A 23,305-nucleotide genomic window follows, 5' to 3' on the forward strand; every position below is an offset into this window, starting at 1 on the left:
CTTCATTCGGCCACCACCACACCGTGCTCCCGTTAGTGCTGCGTAAGAAGCGAGAAGGAGCGGGTTCCTGGGGTCTGGGAGCTCATGGCTTAAAGGCACCTGGCAGGTGGCGCACATGTGTCAGCTCAGCTCTGATCTCTTCCCTCCACTTCTCACTCTCCTTGAAAAGCCAGTTTGCCCTTTTCAAGTGGAAGGAGAGAATCGGTGTAAGCAAAAGGCCCCCCTTTCTGAGGTGGGCTCCCCTGCCCGTACAACCCCGTTGGATGCTCCTGTTGTCCTGTCTTGCTTTACATGTGGACTGTCACAAGGGCAGATGAAAAATCAGGTGGTGTCTAAGGGCCTGGATTTCCTCCCACAGTTCTGCAGTCAGAAGCAGACAGCGAGGCTTGCGGGGGAGGGGGGGCAACCGAGAGGCTGGAGAGGGCTCTTCCTTGACTCATCTGATATCTCTGTGGAAAGCACTTCTCCGAGAGCCCACTGCACCGAGAGTCCTCGACCTGGAGTTTAACCAAGCCTGTGCCTCTCCAGACCTGCAGTGTTCCACGTTTCCGTCTCAGGAGTCAAGTTACACGAAGTGAGCTTCTTCCCGACGCCTAGATTCTGATTCGATTCGTGCCTGAAAACATCTTATCCTCTGATTGCTTCTGGTGGGTCATCTTTTTGGGGCCAAGTTTCTGCTTAGACCCTGATTTTATGCAGCTGTAGCCATAGCGACGAGGATTTCATATTCGATGTGTTCACTACTGGAATAAAGGTTACAGTTGTGCAAAAAAAAAAAAAAAAGAAAGAAAAGAAAAACAGGCCTTCCATTGGGGAAAGTTGGCTTCCACAAGCAAGAACATCAGGTATATAGGCTCAGGAAGCTCTAAGGTGAGAAGTAGAGGAGGGTACATTCTCATTAAACACGCATTCTAAAATCCTAAAAATAACTTACTGCCCGTCTTAAGGATGATTTTCAGTTATACACAATACCATCATTCGAACAAACCTACTTTACATTCACATGCACATTTTCACATGGTTTTGACCATGAAGACTTAGATCATCATTCACTTGCTGTTCTCACTTAATGGGACATCACAAGCATCTCTCCATGTTTCCAGGTTGTCTTCATAAACATTACCTCTGTTTTTCTACAGGAGACGAGCCTATAAAACCTAAAAGAAACCATCTATTAAATAAGGGACTATAAATATAAATCCCTTGTAATTCAGAAACTTCTGGGCAATAGGAAAAAAATAACATCTGAAATATGTGCAGCTGGGATAGGGCAGAAGAAAATTCAAGGGAGGCTGTGTCAGACACTTTTCCCTAAAAGCCTGAGCACTGGAAACTGCTCACCAGCCTTAGGACCTCTGGGAAATGCATCACTTTCCCTTTGCCTTGGTTTCCTCAATGAGACATAGAGAGTAGGGTTGAGTGAACTTTAAAATTCTTTCCTGCTCTAAAATTTTATGTCCATTCCTTAAAGCAACTTTATTCTGAGGAATATAAGGAAATATAGGCACTTTAACTGACTCCTTAGAGGTCGGGGGAACAGGGGAAATACACTGGGTTGTGTCCCTTGTTCCCCCTTTATGGGAAAAGACCCCTCCACCATGCTTGGCCGTTGAGTGGTGGGATCCTGGCCACCATGTTGTTCAGGGTGGCCTCACCCCTCAAGCCAGAGTTGACTGTTCCAGAAGTGGTGGCCACCATTCAGCCACGTGGACAGAGATACAGTGGAAGTTGGTATGCCGAAAGAAGGGAGCAAGCCGAGATGCAGGGAGATGCAGAAATCAAAGACAGAAACCTCCCACTCTACTCCTAAGATCAGGTTTGATGAGACAGTCTGTATCCGTGACTAAGCTTTATCAAAACAACCCTGTCCCTTAAATCTCACCTGGCAAAAAGGACTCATCATTAACAGTCTTCATTAAGGGTCCTCGGTACTACTATACCTCTGAAGACCTCTTGGTAATTTTAAAAGAAAGAAACAAAGCAGTATTATTTGCTCCATCTGTAGAAGAGGAATGGAGGTCACGAGCTTGTAAAAACCCAAATACCACAGAAATGTACCTGCTGAGCCAGAGCTCGGTCCATGGACTCTTGCTTTGCACAGAAACTCCATTTGTTAATTATTTCTTGCCTTCTAGCTTAACTTCTGTTTTACAGTGTGGGAAACCATGAGAAGGAGCTAGAACTCTCAACACTTCAGGGTTTGCAGACACAAACTCATTTCTCAATGAGCTTGGAGTTCTGGGTAAAAAGAGGCTCCAGGTTTTTAGTCTCGATCCTTGGATCTATTTTATGAACCAGGGATCCTCTCCATTCACTCTGCTTTCAATGCTAGGGACTTGGATTCCCGGCCTCAAGAAATGGGCTCTGGTCTTTTGGTGGTTTTCCCTCAGTCCAGCCCTGATGAATGCCCTCTTATGCATGCAGAGATGCTAACAGAGATAAGCAACATGGAAGCTGGGAACTGAGTCCAGCCAGAATGTTTAAAACATTAAAGAGCTAAATATTAGATTAGGACTAATGTGAAAAATTCAGAATATTGAGGGGCAATTGGAGCTTTAAAATAGGATAGACAGCTGAAAACATGAGCCGTTTTTGTGCTTTGCCTTAATCCACCCATCTATCTAAAGTTCTAATCTACCAGGTATTTAACCGTATACCAGAGATACTTCCTTCATTCCTTGGGGGGAAGGAGGCAAGGAGGAATTGGTTCCATATGAAACAACGCGATCTCTATTACGTTTCTGAAGTAAAGCTTTGCAGCCCCTGGATGTGATAATTGTGTTTGTTCATTACACTGTCTCTATCACCACCACCAGCACCACCACCAAAAATCCCAACCTCAAAAACAAAGAAACTGGAAAGGGAGAGAAAGGGACTTGACATATATCCAGTACCCAGGGATCTACAGACAACTGAGGTTTGATTTAAAGATGGAGGAAGTGAGGGAAATATACAAAAGCATCTGACCATTCCAGCTCTTTAATTTAAACGCACAAACCTCAAGACTGCATCAAAACTTTCCCAAGGTTTCCCATAAGTGACAGGAAGCTGCTTCATCAAAGACCCTGAAAAGCCCTTGTAACACATGGGGACAATGATGGACAATTAAGTGTTCTCCAGCGGATCTCAGCATGACAAACCATAATGGCTCCAAGGGAGCCCTTAAAACCTACCATGTCAATGAGCTCCCCCAAGCATGGGGATTTAGAGTTATGGATTAGACCTCTTAACCCTTCTCCTCCCCTCAAAATACCTTAAAGACCCTTTTCTCCCAGGGGAGGGGCTGTTACAGCCAGTGTCTGGTTAAGAGATCTTTGTGAAGTCACGTGTAGACGCAGTTACAGGACATCTAATGAAGACTATGCATTCAGCTGAGACGCCCCCTTCATGTTACTTTAAGCCAGACTGAAGGGCCAAAACCACAGTGGCCCCATCAAAAGCAAGAAGAGGCCTCTTGAGGGGGGGGAGGGGAGAATCTCATTTCATTTCTGGATGTGAATAGCTACATGGTCTTGGAAACAACACCTGTTTTTTTTTGGTGCTGTAATGTGTATACCTATAAGTTACTTATTTGGCGAGTTAATCTCTCAAGTTTGTATTCAGGAATACCTTAAAGTAAAAGGAGAGGCTTTGATCAAAAAGAATATCTATTTTACAGCAAAAATAACAAAATTGACAAATCAGACCCAGTTCTATCAATAAGGCCCTTCCTGATGATTATCAGTCACTTTGAGAGATGGGTGGATTTCTTTCAAACCACAAGGAAAAACTTGGAATCAACTCTGCATTTTCTGAACTCAGTGGTTACATACAAGATGTAACACACAAAAATGATACCAAGTGGATGATCCCAAACTCTGTGTATTTAGAGTGGTGATCATATACTATTTTTTTTTAATTCAAGTATAGTCAGCTTACAATGTGTTAACTTCTGGTGGACAGCATCATGTTTCAGTCACACATAGACATACTATATTCGTTTTTATATTCTTTTTCATTATAGATTACTACAAGCTATTGAATATAGTTCCTTGTGCTATATAGTATAAACCTGTTTATTTTATATATAGTAGTTAATATTTGCAAATCTCGAACTCCCAATTTATCCCTTTCCATCTCCTTTCCCCCAGTAACCATAAGTTTGTTTACTATGTCTGTGAGTCTGTTTCTGTTTTGTAGATACGTTCATTAGTGTCTTCTTTTTTTTTAGATTCCACATGAGTGATATGATATGGTACTTTTTTCTCTTTCTGGCTTACTTCACTTAGAATCACGATCTCCCAGTCTATCCATGTTGCTGCAAATGGCATTATTTTATTCTTTTTTATGGCTGACTAGTATTCCATTGTATAAATACACCATAGCTTCTTTTGGAAGGAATATACTTGTCCAATTTTGTTTTGCCGGTGACTCACTGTGCTTTATTTCCTAAGCACACACTGCCACAGGGGGCTGAGAACCTAATAGGCATAGCTACCAGCATCAGCTTATTATCAAAGGTTATTTCACGCCAATTTATGTGAAAATGTGAAATATGCTGGTAAATAAAGGTACAGAAGAATTAAAGAAACCTGAGTGGCTTGAAAGCATTAATGATCTTTTTCAAGATCGTGTAACTCCTAAAACAGCTCAGTGACCTGGTCTTATGTTCACACCATCCTACTGGTCTCAAAAGCTCAGTTCACTTCCCACCTACAGCTAAACAGGTTCCAAGGCAGAGTGTGAGACACAGCATAGCATTTGGGAAACTTTGGGGATAATGACTGTAACAGAACTGGAAACGATTATTTCCTAATAAAAGCTTCCTCCTCCCAACATACTCAGGCCAACGGGCTACACTGAGATGGCAAAGTGAGGCACTTTTTTTTTTTTTTTTTGGCAAAAATTTTCCATCACTCTTTCTTTTTCTTATATAGCCAGGGAATTCTTTTCCTTTTAGATTCATAAAGTTCTTAAACTCTGGTTTTAAGATGGAAAAGCAATGGGATCTTTTATTAGAAAAGTGCTGTTGAGAGTGGCTTTATTTCCTTATTACACAAGCATCTGCCTTCCCAGAGAGAGGAAAGCAAATGGTTATTGTAAAGTCTATTTAAAAAGGTGAGTTCACATATACCATTCAGTAATAAAGGAAATAACCACTTTTAATTTTTTTTATTGTCAGATTTTTAAATGGTTTCAGAATTTGGCGAGCACTGCTATGCCCCCTCAAATTGCCAGGGGCCCCCTGTGGAACACCTTTTACCTTCACCAGTCAGAAGTGAGGCTGAGGTGGCTAAGATGTGGACAAGGCAATACAATACTGAACACATCATAAGTTAGACACCTGGAAAGTTGTAAGGACTTTAAAAGTGAGTCACTTATTAAAAAGTCACACTGCTAGGGGGCTTACGGGACTCAGACATTTCTGACCAATGTGGAACTTTTCCTATTCCCTGGAACAGGATGAGTGCAAGTTTCATAAAGACAAGTTTTATACTAGACAACTGTCCGCACTCATCTCAACCTTTCACTCAGATCCAGACTCCTAGGTTGAGCCAACGGGCTTGGCACGGGGTACAGGGGTTTTCTGTATCATTTCTCCTCACTTTTCAAACTTGAGGGTGATGCCCCAGAGATTTCCCAGCCTCACAGCCTCAACTTTGTCTCTGTTAGACAGAAAGCGGCTGATTCTACATAGGTTTAGTCATATCACTGAAGAAAGTCGCTGGTTCTTCAGAGACAACAGTATCTCTGCAAGCAGGTGAAAAAAAAAAAGTCAGTTGGAAATTGACAGGCCATTGGCCGATCTGTCAAGTTTCTGAAAACCAAGGTGATATGAAAATCTTTTAACCTAAACGGGAAAGAAGAGGGAATCTGGCCGTCAGCTGGTAATGGCATCAACAAACCCTTAATCACAAGCCCTGTAAGAAGACAGTTCAGGTGATTACTAACTGGCCATAAAATATCAAAATCACAAAAATATTCAGAAATCTGTTCTCTCTCCATTGCTGGCTTTGTACCTTAAGTATTCTTACATCTCAGGTCACTGAGTTGACACAATGATTAAAGCAATCCTTTGTGGGATAATTTCACAATTTTCTCAACCAGGAGAATGTCAAGGCAGTGCACTTTCTTTGCGCTTTAGGTCTTACCAGTAGCTATTTACACGGCTGTATCCTGAAAATTTCTCCCTATGCTTAAACAAGTGCTGGAGCACACGACCCCCTCCTCCGAATGTCTGTTTACTTCCAAGTTTGAAATCGAGAAACACCCTTGACTCTGTCCTCTTCTTCATCTCCATAACTAGTTGGTTATGAAGTTCTCTCACATTAGAAGTCCTTTGAAATTCATATTTCTCTTTTTTTTAATCACTGCTCTGCCTAGTGAATGCCCACATCACCTTATTTCAAGAACACTGCTTTACTCCAAATACACCCCCTCAAACCCAAATCCATTGTACACCCTGCCATCAAACTAATCTTCCTAAAATATCACCAGCATCAGTCACTCTCGCCCTTGAAAAGCTTTGAAGGCTTCCCAGGACTCAGCCCTCCCTTAGCATCCACTACATATTTGGCCTAAGTTTCTTGAACTTTCTATTTCAGCCAGGTAGCCCAGCAAGCTGCACCTGGTTTGTACCGTCTTATCCTGACCCTCCTAATGAGCTCTGTGTCATTGGAATGACCTCCTCCCATCTGTCTACATCTTTGCAGACAACTTGAAAGTCATCTTTGCCAAAAATCTTACTTACGTAAGTTTGAAATGAACCCACCATTTGAACCTGGACCTCACCAATGAAATGACTACCTATCTCTTGGATCTGAGGCCCACTGGCATTTTCTCAGAGGTCTGGGAGTTTTATGACAATTTTAAAATATTATGCCTTCATTTTGGTGATAACCTAAAATAAATATTTTACCAGTTACAGAGATCAGATTTCTTTTTAGTACTGAAATTTTGAAATTGAAAAGCATTTTTTTCCGAGTAATACTTCTTTTCTTAATATTTCAGGGATTCACAACTGGTATCTATGAACTTCTACCATTAGAAGGGTCTAAGAACATTTTTCTTCTAAGGGAAATGTGTAAACGCCATCTGACAATCATGTATTGTCACATGACACATCTTCCCTGGTGTTGTCTTGAACTGTTATTTAAATCCTTTATTAGAGTTTACTTTTCATGTTTCTATGCCTTATCTTCCCAAACAGATGGTAAACTCTCTGGGGACAGGGATTACGTCTTAGACTTCTTTGGATTCCTGATGCACCGAACATAATCTTGCAAAGAGCAAGTGCTTGGTCAAAACTGTTTGCTCTGGTTTTAACTAGGAGGGCCTGATCTGGTCCACACGGGAGGCTGTTGGGGACCAGAATAATGAGGACACAGTTTCACTAGATATCCATCCAAAAACTATGGAAAGGGAGTACTCAAAGTGTCCAAATGTGAGTGGGCCTCAGCTGCACCAGGGCTGCACTGCTTAGAAACATTTCCCAAACAGTCACAGGGCCCCCTGATAATGCTTTTTATACAACAAAGGTTTTCATTATTCCTTTCTTCCAATAAGACAATAAAAATCAAGACCATTTATTAGCCCTAAGTAAAACTGAAACATTTCTTTCCCCTAACTGGTAAGAGGTACTAGAATAAAAAAAAAAAAAAGGTGTTGAATCTGACCTATTAACATTTCTGGTAAATCCTTAATCTGTGTTAATTTCATGCTATTGTAGAGTGAATGCTAGCGGTACCCATTCATCTCCCATATGAACAGGGTGGTCCTGTGTGTCACCCTCACCCTATAGACTTCATTAGGAGCAAAATGAAGCCAGAGGGGGATGTCAAGGAGGCGCGATTAGAAGGAGCAGAGAACCTCCAAGTGGGATTTCCCCACTTGAGAACGGCAAGAGCAGTGGAAAATTAATTGACCACCATCCATGTGCAGCGCTTCATTGATTACCTGAAATCCTTTCTCATGCACGTATGTAGAGGTGATTTATATGGATTTACAAAGTGTACTTTATCGCGTTAGTTAAGAACTGGCTGCACTCGACAGCACAGGCCAGCACAAATGAAGCTGTGGATGACTTTCCTAGAAGAGAGAGTATTCTTTAACCAATGTCTTTCCCGTTGTTGTTGCCTGGAGACAGGAATGGGATCGACCGAGGAGGACCATGGCTCAAGGCTGTTGATGGGACGTGAACTAATCCTGTGGGTCAGTGACTGCCACTTGTCACAGAAAGAGACCTGTGCAGTTCCATGAAGAGGAGAAGGTAAAGGGGGGAAATCGCTTGGATTTTACAAACCGGTAACAGATAAATACATAAATAAATACAGACACATTTTACTTTGTGGACAATCATTCTGAAGAATCCTAAGACTATGGAAGAAAGCAGGAAGGGAGATATGGAGACAAATGATGAACTTGTTGCAGAATAGTCCTGCCCTACTGCCTGCTGTCTCAGCTGACCAAAGGGAACAGGGAAGGTAGCTTTAGAGAGACAATAACTAAAAGTAGGGCGAAGTGAGGAAGCTTTTCTTCCTCCATGAATTGCTCTTTGTTCAGGTACTCCTACAGGTTCAGCATGAAAGTTAATTAATACACAGCACACTGCTGCTGGGAATGCCTTACATAGTTGCACCTGGAGTCTAAGTAGGTAACTGTCTCCCATCCCTAGTCCAAATCACCCAAGCTATGCTGTCTCAAAGTGTGGTTAGCCTTGCTTTCATAAGGCTTGGGACATGCCTGTGAAATCGAAGAGTTGTCACTTTCAACATGTTAGATACCCTAATAGCTTACATGAATTTTCCCATGTGCCTTTCGTCCAGAAACTGAAACCTTGAAGGAAAGCTGCATCTTCCTGGATGCCTTTGGATTTTCTTCTGGTCACAGACTCCAGAACAGTATGCCAGGGAAAATGACATTTTATTGATGATAGTGTCGGGCCATCACTCACTGCAGTATTTGTATTGTCATTTAATTTAATAGGATCATATATTGTTAACATTAACTCTTTGTTGATGGAATTATGAGAAATTTAAATTTTGTTTCCTTAGACTTTTCTGGAATTTTCCAAACATTTTATAACGAGGAACTATTATCTTTATGCTAATAAAAATGTAGGGAGGAAAAGAAAAATCAGTCAGAGGCTCCTCCACAAAATGATCCCGGCCCTAATTTTCCCACAGTAATGTTATTAACGACTCCCATGTAATACACACAGTGTAACTTACGACTTCTGGATTGTATTTCAGATCTTTTAAAGCACTGTATACAATAAAGTATTAATCCACAATGAAAGCTTTCATTTCTACTATCAAACTGAACAAACATCCAAGCTATGCTGTAATTCACCCCCCAAGAAAGTACAACTCAGTCAAAAACAGGGTACAGATTTTAGTGACACATGACATGACAAGGGTTGTAATCAGTAAAGGGTAACAATAGATTGCATTTATTTTTTTCTCTGACCACTCTTTGTAAGTGACACCATCAATCACCCTTGAGGTTTGTCACTTGGCTTGGCACAGCTTTGTTACCAGGTGAAAATGACAAAGGGAACACCACCTCCCCAAATCTGTTGAGCATACAAACAGGAAGTTCACTGGAGCCGAACTCCACCCATGTATTCTGAAAACCGGTGGGAGGAGAGGGAGGGGAAGAGGGGGCAGTGAGAAGCAGAACTTCATTAGCTGTGATGTCTGGGTCCACTGCTAGGCTCAGCCATGCTACCCAACTGGTGGGCCAAGCCAAAGGGATCAGAAACAGGTCTACTACTGCCAAGTTCACACTCTGCTCGAAGCTACTGTCAACTAATGATAGATTAGACAAATCCGATTGCTCTATCAAAACATTCATCTCAAATCTTGATTAGTAAGCCTATTGAATTATGATTAATTCACAAGGGTGCTGCTGACAGATAAGATACTTTATCTGACAATGTGTACTAGTTGCTTTGCCTGAAGCAAAAAAAAAAAAAAAAACCCAGAAAAACAAAACACACACACAGAGGCAAAAGAAAACACAAACTCCTGAAGTTGCTAGTAAAATAAACAGTATCAAGATATCAAGTACAGCACATTGAGAAGGATCATGAGGCTAAGGTGCACCTTTTAATTGAATAAAGAGCTTGTTTGTGAGAACCCAGCCTGGATACAAAGAACAAGAGGGATTAAGGGAGAGAAATACACTGGGAACAATACACTGCGAACAAGAGAGCACCCCAGGGTGCCTCTTGTCTTTTCAGCAAGGAGTATGTCAGAACTAGGAACTACCAACCCCCAGTTGGTGACATCCCAGTTACCCAGGCCAGAGGCGGAGCAGAACTTGCATGCCTTTGTCAACGTTACCACGCAATGATTCCCCTTGTCTCTGAGATGAAGGTATTTGTGCACAGAGTATTCAGCAGGCCCAAACTCTTGGGATTTTCAGGAAGTGGGTTGTTTGGTCATTGCTACTGTTAGGGACTGAAGTGATGAGGAGGAGGAGGGACTGAACTAGTACTTTTGTGTTTTGTTTTCTTAAGAAAAGGGATTCAGATGAGTGTTTTTGAATATTTTTCTCTCTTTTGCTTTTAGCTTTGTCTGAGGCCAAGGAAACCTCCAGGATGATATAGGCTAACGTCTCAGTTTAGTACTTAACAACTAAATGACTCAGGAAAAGCTACAATGTTATCTCTGCCCTTATCAACCCAGCTCATCCCAACCCTGTACCTAAACGTCATCAATCAGCCCCTGTCCGTTCACGGCCCTGCCAATTCCCCAAATTCAGCTGTGGTTGTTGCTGGGGGAACGGGAGGTACAGAGTAAGAGGATGCTAAGTACTCGAAATCACGTGTGATTTTAGACAGTATCATTATCTTAGCCTGACCTTATGATTTTTCCAAAAGCCTAATGTCCTATAATCATGTTTCTCTTTAGCTAGTATTAACCTCTCAGTGACTTCCCTCCTCTCTCTCTCCGTTTGTCTCTCTCTCTCATAACTACCCTCTGTTAATCAATTGTGCACTGCAGATGGGGTCAAGGAAACCTACTTCCTCCTTTGATAGCCTCCACTGTTTCCACTCTTGGGGATAAAAGTGCTTTAAATGGAGTTATATTCTAGGAAAATCAATATATGATTACTGCAAAGATTTGTATTGATTGTCCTGTTGCATTGCAAAAGGGCTGAAGAAAAATGGCCCGGCACATTTACCTTCAATTCCTACTGCATGGAGTTTGTTGTGAATGTTTTGGGCAAGAAGGAAATGTTGGAACTTTATTGAATGACCTAAAAGCGTTTATCATTCAATCCACTTCCTTGTCTCTCTACCCGAGAAAATGCTTCCTCCTAACTCTCCTGGGCTTCTGGTCGATGGTCCTGGTGACCACAGTGACTTCCCCGGGCAGAGCTGAGAAGTGTCTACTCCCACGAGGGGGCTGTGCCCAAAACTGCTAGTCAGAATCCTGGTTTTGTTGGGAGCAGCACTGTACTCAGCTGAAAAATAGTTTGTTTCCTGTGTCGATAGATGTGACTGAGTGACCAAGGTTTGGCTGGTGGAGTCTTGGGGGACACTGTCAGGTAAGGGCTGCCAGGGCAGCTCCTTACAAGGGGGGCAGGGGTAACTCTACTGCCAGGCACATCTGCTTTCCCCTCTGTCTTCCTTCTTCCCATCTATTGTCGATGAGATATTAGGAGCTGGAGCAGGGCTCTTGTGACATGAAAAAAACCTGAAACTAGAAGCCATGACAAAAGTCCGGCAGAGCAGAAAGACTGAAGGAGCCAGGAACACGGGTGATGTTGGGGACCTTCCATAATGGCCCCATTCTTTGTGGATTTCTCACCTGAAGGAAACATAAATCTCTATGTGGTTTAAGTCACTGTCTTTCTGGTCTGTAATATTTGCAGCCAAATGTGAGACATTTCTTCCATGAAAGGCCTGATTACGTGAGTCCTCAAGGTCATAATGACTAATAAAAAATGAGTTATGCTTATCCTTAGGGCTAATGTCACAGGCAACGGCCACTGAGTGGGTCCAAATATGTCATGGTGTTCGTAATCATTCAGTTGCCTTTCTAATCATTAGTTGAGAAATTACTACAGTAACTGTTAAAAAGTTCAGTATACCTTTGTTATTTCTAGCTGCCCGACCTCTATTTCCTCTTCTTATGACTTCTAGTAATAGGACTCCCTTTCTCTTCCGGGAAACTCCTTCCCCCAGTAGTGGCCAGTCTTAGTGGGACTGTCATCAAGGTGCTGTGGCCTCCCCCAGCCCAGAAGCAGGCACAAGGCCCAGGCCGGGCCCTGTTAGACTCTGGCTCTGGAGTGGAGTAAGGCTTGTTCCTTCCTGCGGAGTACACACTTTCCAGCTGCCTGGATCCTAGGAGCAACGGTGCTTCCTCTCCCGTCTGAGTTTATTTTTCATAGGTATTGTAAACCACTCCAGAACCTTTCAAAAAAAGAACCTTTCTCTCCTGGTTGGTTGTTGGGTTTTTCTTTTTGTTGTTGTTGTTGTCTTTTGTTTGTTTGTTTGTTTTCTGTTTTGCTTAAGTTAGCCAGCATTTGTTTCTGTTGCTTGCAACCAAAAGATTCTAACTCAAGAAATGATCATCAGAAGGGAATGATAAGGCAGCCACGTTCCATTTGTTTAAAAGAAGGTCTTGAGAAAGTAACGTCCAGCCTCTGCCTTGGGCAGGTGACGCCCAGCCGAGCGCAGAGTCTGAGCAGGGCTCTGTGGTCACGCAGGGCAGACTGCTCTGCCTCCCTGCTTCGGAAGGCGCCGTGCTTGTCTCAGTAACACACAGCAGATGCGCTGCATTGAAGTCCTCCAATGGAATAGTAAAATTCATTCTGGTTATTCTTTGAGAAATAATGAATTTGAAATCAAATTTCCAAAATTAAGGGACCCAGGAAACCAGCTCTTTGTGTGACTTAGAAACCAACAGACATCTGACATTATTTAATGCAAAGCCCGATACCTCAAAGGAGGCAGCTTGGGTTCTCAGTAAATCTAAGACTTGCAGAATCAGTGCGCCCTAATCCTAAGGCTTCAAGGCCCGTTTACAGTGCTCTGGAATAAGAGGTATTTGATTGTGATAAATTAAGAGAAGGAGCTTCCAAAAGCCTCTACTTTATAGACAGAATACTCATTACTACAAAGTTCTTCCTAATGGCTCATCGTTAAAGCAATTTAAAATTTTCATTGAATACGGACAGAAGCTGCTGATTATGGAGTCTACTGACTACTTAGCTCCAATGCACTACTACAACATTTCCTTTAAAAAATGTGGCTTATGTAGCCGGTGATACTAAATTAGGAGAAAAACATAATTTTAGTAATATTAACAGTAATACTAATAAAACGTAACCTTTATGAGTGCTTCCTGATCCCAAAACTTTAAATACATAAAGTAATATATTACTCATAATAATCTATGTGGTTATTATTAATTATTATTATTAATCTATGAGGTATAATCTATGAAGCATTATGATTCTCCCCTTTATTCCAACAAGGAATAAAGATGTTCAGGTGAGGCTGAGAGGTTAGGTAACTTGCCCAGTGTCATTCTGTTTTGAAAGGGAAGAACCAGGGTAAATCTCAATACTACTGTGACAAAATCATATATTCCTCCTACAGTGCTGATGGCAGTATAAACTATTATAACTAGTCCACGAACCTATTTTGGTAATGTAAGGCAAAAAGTCACACAAATGTTTATACCTTTTACTTAATCATTCCACTTCTAATAATATATTCCAGAGAAACAGTCTAAATGAAGGAAACACCTAAAGAGATTTTTTTTTGCAGTATTATTATTCATAATAGTGAAACTAGTGGAAGTAACCCAACTTTTCAATACTGAGGAATGATTAAATAAAATGAACTCTTTAATCTTAATGGATTATTATTGTCATTGAAATGCATAACTATTAAATTATAAAGGGAAACACTGGGAAACACTGATGTTAAATAAAAAAGGAGAATACAAAGGTACACATATTTGACAATGATGCCCACATTAGACACTGAATTCACATGGCTCCTGGCTGGAAACTAACATTCAAAATGAACATAGTTGCGTTGGGAGGGTGGGACTAGGGCTAAGTCCCACCCCCAGTTTTTCTCTGTCATTTTCAAAATCTCAGAGTGAAAAATGACACAGGAAAAGTGCTTTCGAGAAAGGAAGAGAATTGGCACGAAGTCTCCCCAGCACCCCGGATGCCTCTGGATCTTGACTGGGAAAGCCTACTGTCGCCCCTTCACTGTAGATTAACCAGAACGCTCCGAAGGAGGGGCAGCTTAGCAACGCAAGGCTCTTTATCCAGTCAAGGTAAATGAGGTTCAGCTGGTCAGGAGGGTAAATAAGATTAGTTATGGGCTCCAGGTCATCCACTCATGGAGGTCAGCGAGTGTGAGATTATTATCCTTGGTAGAAGAGCAGCAAAATAGCATTAAGGAATAAATTAATGAAAAAGGTAGAAGATTATTTGAACTAAAGCCCTAATCAGTTTAGAGATTTCACTCAACTGCTCTACTGGCCATCAGTCAAGCTCACAAAACAAATATGCTTGTTCTCTTAAGTAATTCCAGGAGATCTCCCTTTCTTGCTTCAAAGACATCCAATCTAAGGAAAGTCATGAATAAAGTGAACGCCAGTTTGCTGTTACACCTCGTACAAAACCCACTGAAGCATTAAGGGGCATGCTACTAAAATAGTAAAGCAGCCTGTTTATACTAGATGCATAATTACTAGTCCTGTCTGGCCGCCGATTCCAAAGAGAACATCATTCTCTATCCATTCAGAAACACTGAATTCACCAATGCGCAAACTGCATATTTTATTAAATAAACACAAACTAGGAGATAATGACATACATTTGTTTTCATTACAAGTAGTAATGCAATATTTCTCCAAGGCTTACTGCATTAGCATTTCTTGCCATGTTTCACATGCCTTTGAACTTTCTGAAAAGCTACATCTGTTAGCTCCCGTGAATACAGCCGAAAGTTACCAAGCGAATTAAGTTTTAATATAAATTGCTTTGTTCACTATTAAGATTGATGTCGGACACACTGTACTCTAAGTTGCAAACTGCAATTACAATTCGTTGCAATTATCTGTGGTTGTTAATAGCACAAGATAGCATGTCACTTTCTACCGAGTGTATAATTTATCATTTGTGTGTTTTTTTTTCCCCGTGAACTCTTGTGGTATTCCAAATGTATAATCTTGTTGTATTTATTTCCCAGTGGTCCAACAAAATGCACAGCAAGTGCTGACTAGAACAAACTAAAAAGCACTGCTATTGACAAGCCGTCACTTGAGCGGTAATGAACATTCTGCCTCCACTTTCACCTCAACAAACCGGCAGCTTTAATTTATGATAAAGCAAAGGAGAGGCAACCTCCAGGTTTATTATACCCTCAGTGCTGTTTCAAATAAAGTAATTAGAAGGTCAAGAGACAGGTCTGGAAAGCCAAATATAAATGCAACCCTTCTGTACCGACATTAAAAAAAAAAAAAAAGCCTAGTGTGTTCAAAGAGCATTTTATCCATCTTTCTTCTCCAGAGCGGGGCAAGTCAAATTTTTTTTTTTTTTAATACTACCGTAACCAATCAGAAACAGTGGCAACTCCGTTCTTTCACTCTCTAATTTGCTCCATATGGACCACGAGCAGCACACCTAAGAGATACTGTCCTTAGGAGAACATGACTAACTAGTCCCCCCAAACTGTTCTCAACCATAAACTTAGGACAGGTGATTAGGAATTTTATTTTATTTTTTTAATACAGAAAAACTCAATAGGTGACATGATGGAAAGGTTCTGGAAGAACCCTAATAATGTAACAGTAGCCCGAAAAAAAAAATCTACTAAAAAAACTCTTGCTTAATTTTTTTTTCTTGGGGGAAAAAAAAAAACCTAAGGGAAAGGAGTTGACTTGGAAAAAAAATCACCCTTTCAATACATTTTGTTTTTCAGTCATGGAAGAAACAATGACAATAAACTAACATGCTGTTTCTAAGGAAATGTCTGTAATATCATTCTTCATTTTAAAGGCTCCTAATTTTATATACATTGTAGTTTTTTACCTTCCTCTCTCTCCCTTTTTTCTATATCACAAGGACACCACGCTACAAAAGGGCTGCGAAACCCACTGAACCTTGACTTTATACCCAGTCTACCCTCTGAGGAGTAAGTTAGAAAATTTTGAGGACCACATTCACTCTTCTAAGCCAGCTGCCTTCAAACATTTCCATTCACAGGTCACTTTAGTGGGAGATAAAGTCCCAGGAATCTCTGCCATTTCTCCCCATCAGCCTACTGTTGTAAACGCTTCTCCTGGCCCGTAAAAGAAAGGAAGCGGGTAGGGAGGAGGAGAGGAGGCATGCTGGAGAGGGTGGAGGGGAAGTAAGTACCGAGGTAAGGAGGGAGAGAAGGTGAGGGCAAGAAAAGAGACCAAACCAGAACCGGACCAGCTTTCGCACAGCTATCTATAGTATTGCTACCAAATGATGCAAGTCATCCTTGGTGTGATAACCTACACAAACCCTAACAGCTACTTGAAGGCTATTACATTCATCTCGAGCCACCTATTCTGGCGGGCTGTGGTGCATCCACTCCAACAGCCTTCCTGAAATAGTATTTTGTTGTGTCATGTTTGTTTCCAGTACTTTCTACCATTGTCTGTTCAAGGAGTCAGTACAATGACATTTGATTACATAAGTGGTGTAAACATATGTAATCTCATTATTAGAACATGTAATTATGTTGTAAAAACCCTAATGAAACTGTAAAACAAAAAGTACACAAGTATAGTAGGTGGGTTTTTTTTTTCTTTTTTCTTTTTTTCCTGGTCTCCACCCAGAAAAACAACTGAAGCAATGACTCCATCACTGTGTGGTAAGAAATGGGTACCTTTTGGGCTCTCATCTACTTGGGTAAAGGAATGGGCAGCTTTGGTCCAAGATCACCTTGACATCCTTGGTGCCACATAGTACTGCAAGCCAGGTATCGATACAGAGACAACATCTGTATCCTATGATCCAGCTGTATACATGAAATGCAAAATACTACCGGATTTCTGAGACATACAGCATTGAGACTGGTTTCTTCAACCCAGGGACATGTTTTCTTCTGTTGTTGCTTTAAAAAATTTTTTTTAATTTATTTTACAATAAAACATAGCATGTCCCATTAGTGGGGAAATACATGTAGAAATAAACTACAGGCTTTTCAAAATACTCACTGAGGCAGGAATTTCAGCCATTTCTCTGAGATAAAACCAGAAGTATGTGACTGACCTGAATTCCTCAATCCCCCTCTCCTTCCCTGGAGGTGCTAATGAGCAGTGAAATGTTCAGCATGCTGGGCTGTGCAGCGGAATAAGATGCACAGAGTGATTGAGACTGGACAGCGAGACTTGTTTCATCAGACTGGAAACCTTCGGTCCCGGCAAAAGCCCTGACAATGGCATTACTAGATGTCAAATTTCTCTACCAAACAGGACATTCTCCAATTTCTACCTCTTCCCCAAAGGAGACCCAGGCACCAAAGGTATATAAAAGTAGATGAGTTCCTAGTTTCTGTCTTAAGGGACCCAGGACTGAGGTCAGTTTTTAGGAAAATCTAAAGGAAATACAGAGCATGATCGGTGTACAGGAGGACCTTACAAGTACTGCCCAGTACTGGCCAAAGCCCAGTACTTGCATATAATTTGCATATGTTAAATGCATAAATTATTACTAAAAAATTTTAAATGGTTTTGAGAGTGTGCCAGAGAATGAAGAAAGAAAATTATGGTGCCTGTGGGAGGTACTTTGGTTACCTCCCCAACAACCACTTCCTCCTTCTCCCTTGCTAACAGAACCTCTATTTTTTTCAGGTATTCAACACTCAGGGGAAATGGACTCCACTGTCAGTTCAGGAGGAAGGTCTTGGTTAATAAGCCAATGATGGTGTTCCCACTTCCTCTCGTCAGTCTTTGGCTTCGGAGTAGACATCTGACCCAGATCTGGGCAATGAGACCAGAGGGAAGGTCAAGTGGGAGTTCCTATGAAGGATTTTCTCACTTTTGAGAGGGAGACACTAGAAGAGTTGCTCTCTTTCCATTGCTGTTGCTTCTACATCTGGATGTGATGGCTGGAGCCGCTGCAGCCATTTGAAACATGAAGGAAGCCAGCATAAGGGTAAAGGTTACAATGGCAGAGCTGAAGAGAGAAGAATCCAGGTATTCAATGACACCATTGGGCCTCTGATCAGATCAACCTACAGCTGTCCTACTTCTGAAGTTCCTGTAATGTGAGACGATAATTGCCCTTGTTTAAGCCAATCTGAGTCAGAGCACAATTTGATACTGTACCCATTTGTTCATTATGGAAGGGTAGCATTGACATTTTCAGCCTAGCTACAAGCACAACAACACAGCTGAATTTAAATCTCATTCACTGAAACTAAACTGGTATCTGCATATATTACTGGTGGAGTTTTTAAAATTGGTATAATCCTTTCGGAGAGGGGATTGTCAATATGTATCAACAGTTATAAAGAGGTTTATAAATTTTAATCCAGCATTTCACTTTGCACAATACACCTCAGGGAAAGAACCCAAACCACAAAGAAATATATACTCCATATTTAATAGAGTATTATGCATCCATTAAAAATGATGATTAAAACTATTAGTAAAGTGAAAAATAATTAGGACAAGTGAACAGGAAAAGGTTATAATAACAGTAACACTAAGACCACAACAAAACTTGATGTGTGTGTGTTTAAGAGCTTGGAATAAAATCTACCAAAAAATGGTTACAGAGTTGAGAGTCATGGTGGGAGATGAGGGGTGAGTTACTTTTTCCAGTTCTTTCATTTCCAAAGTTCCTAAATAGAAAATATATACAGATACAGATATTTGAAATGTTCACCCTGCATTATTCAGCTGCTCAGTGGAATTTGTGGGCAGTGCTGATTGAAAATGTCTGGAGAGGGAGACCAGGCTAGCCTGGGGAAAAGACTGGAGGCAGATACAGAAAGCTCATTAGCACCAGGATTTCTTCACAACTAGTTGGATTTTTTTCCTTTAAATTCAGACTTTTCTCTCCACCCCCACCCTTTTTCTTTCTTTCTTTTTATTTTATTTTATTTTTCTTTTTAAGGAGATGATTATCCCAGGATTTGGGTAAGGCAAACAAGAATAGTTAACAAGCATAGGATGGTGAGCTAACACACCATCACTTGAAGAAGCCATTGGGGAAAATTCCTATTTCTAAATAAGAGAAAGAAGATGCCAACTGCTTTGATTCAAGCGTTCTGCTCCAGAATAAATTTGCCTGGAAGTGCAGAGGGGGTACAAGGTGGGGGTTGGGGGGGTATTAGGGCATTCTTTTAAATAAAAGCAGGGACGTTGATGCTTCTTCTAATCTAAGCCAACAATGGCACTACTGACAGAGTCCCAAAGCAGCTCACGATATTCCCCATAATTAAGAGGGATGGTTGGCATCAGAGGGACCAGAAATGTTCTGTAGATTAACTGCTTACTTCATTGCTAATGACTGCCCAATTTCTTTAGACTAATTGGAGCAATCTACATTTTTGCAGGAAAGATGAAGTATCAACTTGATTTGGTGTCGATAAAAAATTGATGGATGCTTCTGACTGCTACTTCTCAACAATACACGGATTATTACTACTGTAATTATCATAAATGACAAAACATGGGCAAGTGGTGATTACAAGTCTAATTCTATCTTGAGGTTTTAATGGCATAAACCACTCAGGCTTTACGCTCATGATTTACTGCATCATCAAAATCCCTGAAAGGATTACCCTTGGGTGAATGCCACTCATTATCTTACCAATAATGCATTGGTTTGGCCCAACATGGAACACATAATCAAGACTGAGTTCTTGGAAAAGCCCTTTTAAAATATTTAAATCTTTAGCTTGAGAAGGAAGCATGTACCGGCCAAAATCTTTCTCTCCTTGTCTGGATGTTACAGTCGTATTTTCCTCTGACATGTACAGAGGCTGGGTATCTCTGTGTCACAAAACAGCCTACCAATCTGTATGCCAGTGCTGGAGATGCTGTTATTACCTTGGTTAATGCCACCAAGCGCCACCAGAGTGCCATCAACCAGGTAGAGAGAAAAGGTTATAAACCTCACATGCTCCCCACCTGGCTGGGCACCAACACTAGACCTGCAGGGTCGCCCTTCTCTGGGGGAAGAGGACAGGGAGGAAGGCAGGGAGGAAGAATTTGCTGTTATTTGGGAGAAATGCACGGAACATCTTGTGTTACAATAAAAGACACTTCAGCTGTAGCAGAGGCAGCTCCAGTACCAGGGAGACCGTAGACTGGGATTGCAAAATAAAATGCCTCCAAAGTCCAGGTGGGCAACCAAAGAGGAAACACAATGAAAATGAGGGGTAGTGGTGACCAGGGAAGAGCTATTCCCTGTAAAACCAGCAGCTACCCATTGCTGCCGAGTGATTGTGGCCAGGTGGAAGGGGACCGGTATTGTTCAGTCTTCTTTTTTTCCCAAGAGAAGTCAGACATCTTCACTTGTATGTGAAATATCCAGGTTTTAAAATGAGGGAATTCTAATTCAAATAGATACATGCACCCTAATGTTCATAGCAGCACTATTTACAATAGCCAAAGACGTGGAAACAACTTAAATGTCCATCAATAGATGACTGGATAAAGAAGTTGTGGTATATTTATACGATGGAACATTACTCAGCCATAAAAAATAAAATAATGCCATTTGCAGCAACATGGATGGTCCTAGAGATCATCATTCTAAGTGATGGAAACCAGAAAGTGAAAGAAAAATACCATATAATATCACTCATATGTGGAATCTTAAAAAAAAAAAAAGACACGAACTTATTTATAAATCAGAAATGGACTCACAGACATAGAAAACAAACTTATGGCTACTGGGGGGACAGGGGGTGGGAAGGGATAAATTGGGGGTTTGAGATTTGCAGATACTAACTACTACATATAAAATAAATGAACAACAAATTTCTTCTATATAGCACAGGGAACTATATTCAATATCTTGTAATATAACGAAGAATATGAAAATGAATATATGTATGTATATGTCTGACTGAAACATTATGCTGTACATCGGAAATTGACACCACATTGTACACTGACTATACTTTAATTTTAAAAATGTCAAGAAAACAAAAAGCAAACCACCCCCTCCCCTCAAAAAATAAATGTTGGGAAACAACTACATTTTTAACATAATGGTTAAGAGAATGGATTTTGGGATCAGACTGCCTGCATTAAGGACACATCACTTAATCTGAATGTCAGTCTTCCTCACAGGTAAATGGGGAGAGTGCCCCCCACTTCATAGAGTTGTTTTGAGGATGAAACGGAGGAATAAAGGAAGGTGCATAAAATCATCCTGACACATCGTAATTGCTCAATAGCTACCACTGTTACCTGAGGCTGGATCTGGCCTCCTGGCTCTTAGATTGTGACCTCTGTTGTAGAAAGAAATGGAATGTGAGGTAAGATAGAAACATGGCCAAGAGCAATGGCTCTGAGGTCAAGCACGTGAGTTGGAATTCTGTTCTCCCTACTTGCTGGAGGCTGTCTGACCCTAAGTCACTTGATGAAGGCTCGGCCTTCTCATCTGGCAACTAGGGATAACGAAGTGCCTGCTTTATAGAGTGTTGTGAGGATGAAGTTTAGAAATCTCCCTAAGCATGCAGCAGAGTATCTGGCATACGTTCAGTAAACAGTTAAGAAATATGAATAAATAAACACGTAGAGCACGGGGAACTATATTCAACACTTTGTAATGGCCTATAATGAAAAAGAATATGAAAAAGGAGATATATATATATATATATATATATATATGAAAATGAATCACTAGGCTGTGCACCAGTAATTAACACAACATTGTAAATCCACTATACTTCAGTTAAAAATAAGTAAATAAAAATAAAAGTGAAAGATATAAAAAAAGAAATATGAATAGTCATTATTCATGTTCTTTTTTAAGTTGAATTTTTCAGAAGTCTTCACATTTTAAAATCTTTTTTAAAAAGTTGGTCCAAACTTTCTGCTCTTGTCCCAGAGTCCCTTCTGCTGTGGGCATAGTTTTATTATTTTATTGTTAGTTATTAACCATGGGAAATTCCCTTTTTAAGATTATTCTTTTGGGTTTTTTTTTTAAAGTGATATTGACTTTCTTTCTTTCTTTTTTTCTTTCTTTTCCTTCCCTCCTTCTTTCTTTCTCTCTTTCTTTGTCTGTCTGTCTGTCTGTCTATCTTTCCCCTTAACGGAGGCACTGGGGATTGAACCCAGGACCTACGCCAAGCATGCGCTCTACCACTGAGCTACACTCCCACCCCTCTCTGTTGTTTTCTGAGGTGCTACTTCAATGATTACAACTGTCACCAAATGCAAAGAACTGCTGTTAACACACAACTCTGAGTGTAAACAGTACAGGGGATGCACAGTCTTAGGAGTGAAAGTTGCTATAAGATTTTACATGAAACATAACTGTTTCTGTTATATGGAAATATCTGACAACATCCAGTTGAAGGGTGTCTGCAGTTGAAATATCCAGGACATCTCTCTCCATTTAAAAAAGCCTGAAAATCCATGCACATCTTAACAGCACAGACTTCAGGCAAGCTAGACCCGGGCCAGTGACGTGAGAACGGCGCTCTCCAGCTGAGCCGTGGGAGTGATTACTTGGTTCGGTCGACCAAAATTCTTCCACACACCAGACCAAAGGAGGCTCCCCAGTTTGCCTCCTGGTGCAACTCTCATTGGGGGGGGGGGGGGGCCTGTACATTTCCTCTCTGAAAAAGACAGAGCTTCAACCGAAGTGCTGCAGGCTTCTGAAAACCAAAGCCCATCTATCACTAGCAAAGAAAAATGCATTTCCTTTCAAACACTTGTGAGTGAGACAGGATACAGATTATACTAGAAGCGTCAACAGGCGTACACTGCCGAAAGTGGACATGCTTCAAGTCACCACGGGTCCTCTATCACTTGCTCGTGACTTTCAAATACCCTTTCGAGTGCATGGAGAATCTTATATGTCACAGCTATTTGGGAAAATAAATTACGGGGATGATCTGGTATTCCAAGAACCATAGACTGTCAGGTACAGGCTTCTGTTTCCTAATATCAAGTTTTACTCTGTGGGCTCACCAGGTAAACCTCCGGGCTTCTCCAAATCTCAAACCATCGAAAGTGAGTCAATTAAAACGAAAAAGCTGTGCTTTGCAACTGCAAGTTATCTGAAATCTTCCAAAAGAAACTTCTCCTTTAGGTAACAATCTCCATAGCTTTCTTATTGTTTT

The 23,305-nt window shown here is 41.0% G+C and overlaps 1 protein-coding gene and 1 long non-coding RNA gene across 4 annotated transcripts in view; both read right to left on the bottom strand.

Moving 5' to 3' along the window:
* Window positions 1-23,305, bottom strand: part of FTO (FTO alpha-ketoglutarate dependent dioxygenase) — a 357,038-nt gene that overhangs the window by 71,514 nt on the left and 262,219 nt on the right. The gene's annotated exons all lie outside the window — the stretch shown is intronic.
* LOC141578683 (uncharacterized) overlaps window positions 1-23,305 on the bottom strand; it is a 38,198-nt gene that overhangs the window by 6,383 nt on the left and 8,510 nt on the right. Inside the window, exon 1 of the long non-coding RNA XR_012509302.1 lies at window positions 1-23,305. This exon is cut by the window's right edge and continues 8,510 nt beyond it. This is a non-coding gene — a long non-coding RNA (uncharacterized LOC141578683).

Source organism: Camelus bactrianus, chromosome 9, assembly GCF_048773025.1.
Source record: "Camelus bactrianus isolate YW-2024 breed Bactrian camel chromosome 9, ASM4877302v1, whole genome shotgun sequence".
Taxonomy (NCBI): Eukaryota; Metazoa; Chordata; class Mammalia; order Artiodactyla; family Camelidae; genus Camelus; species Camelus bactrianus.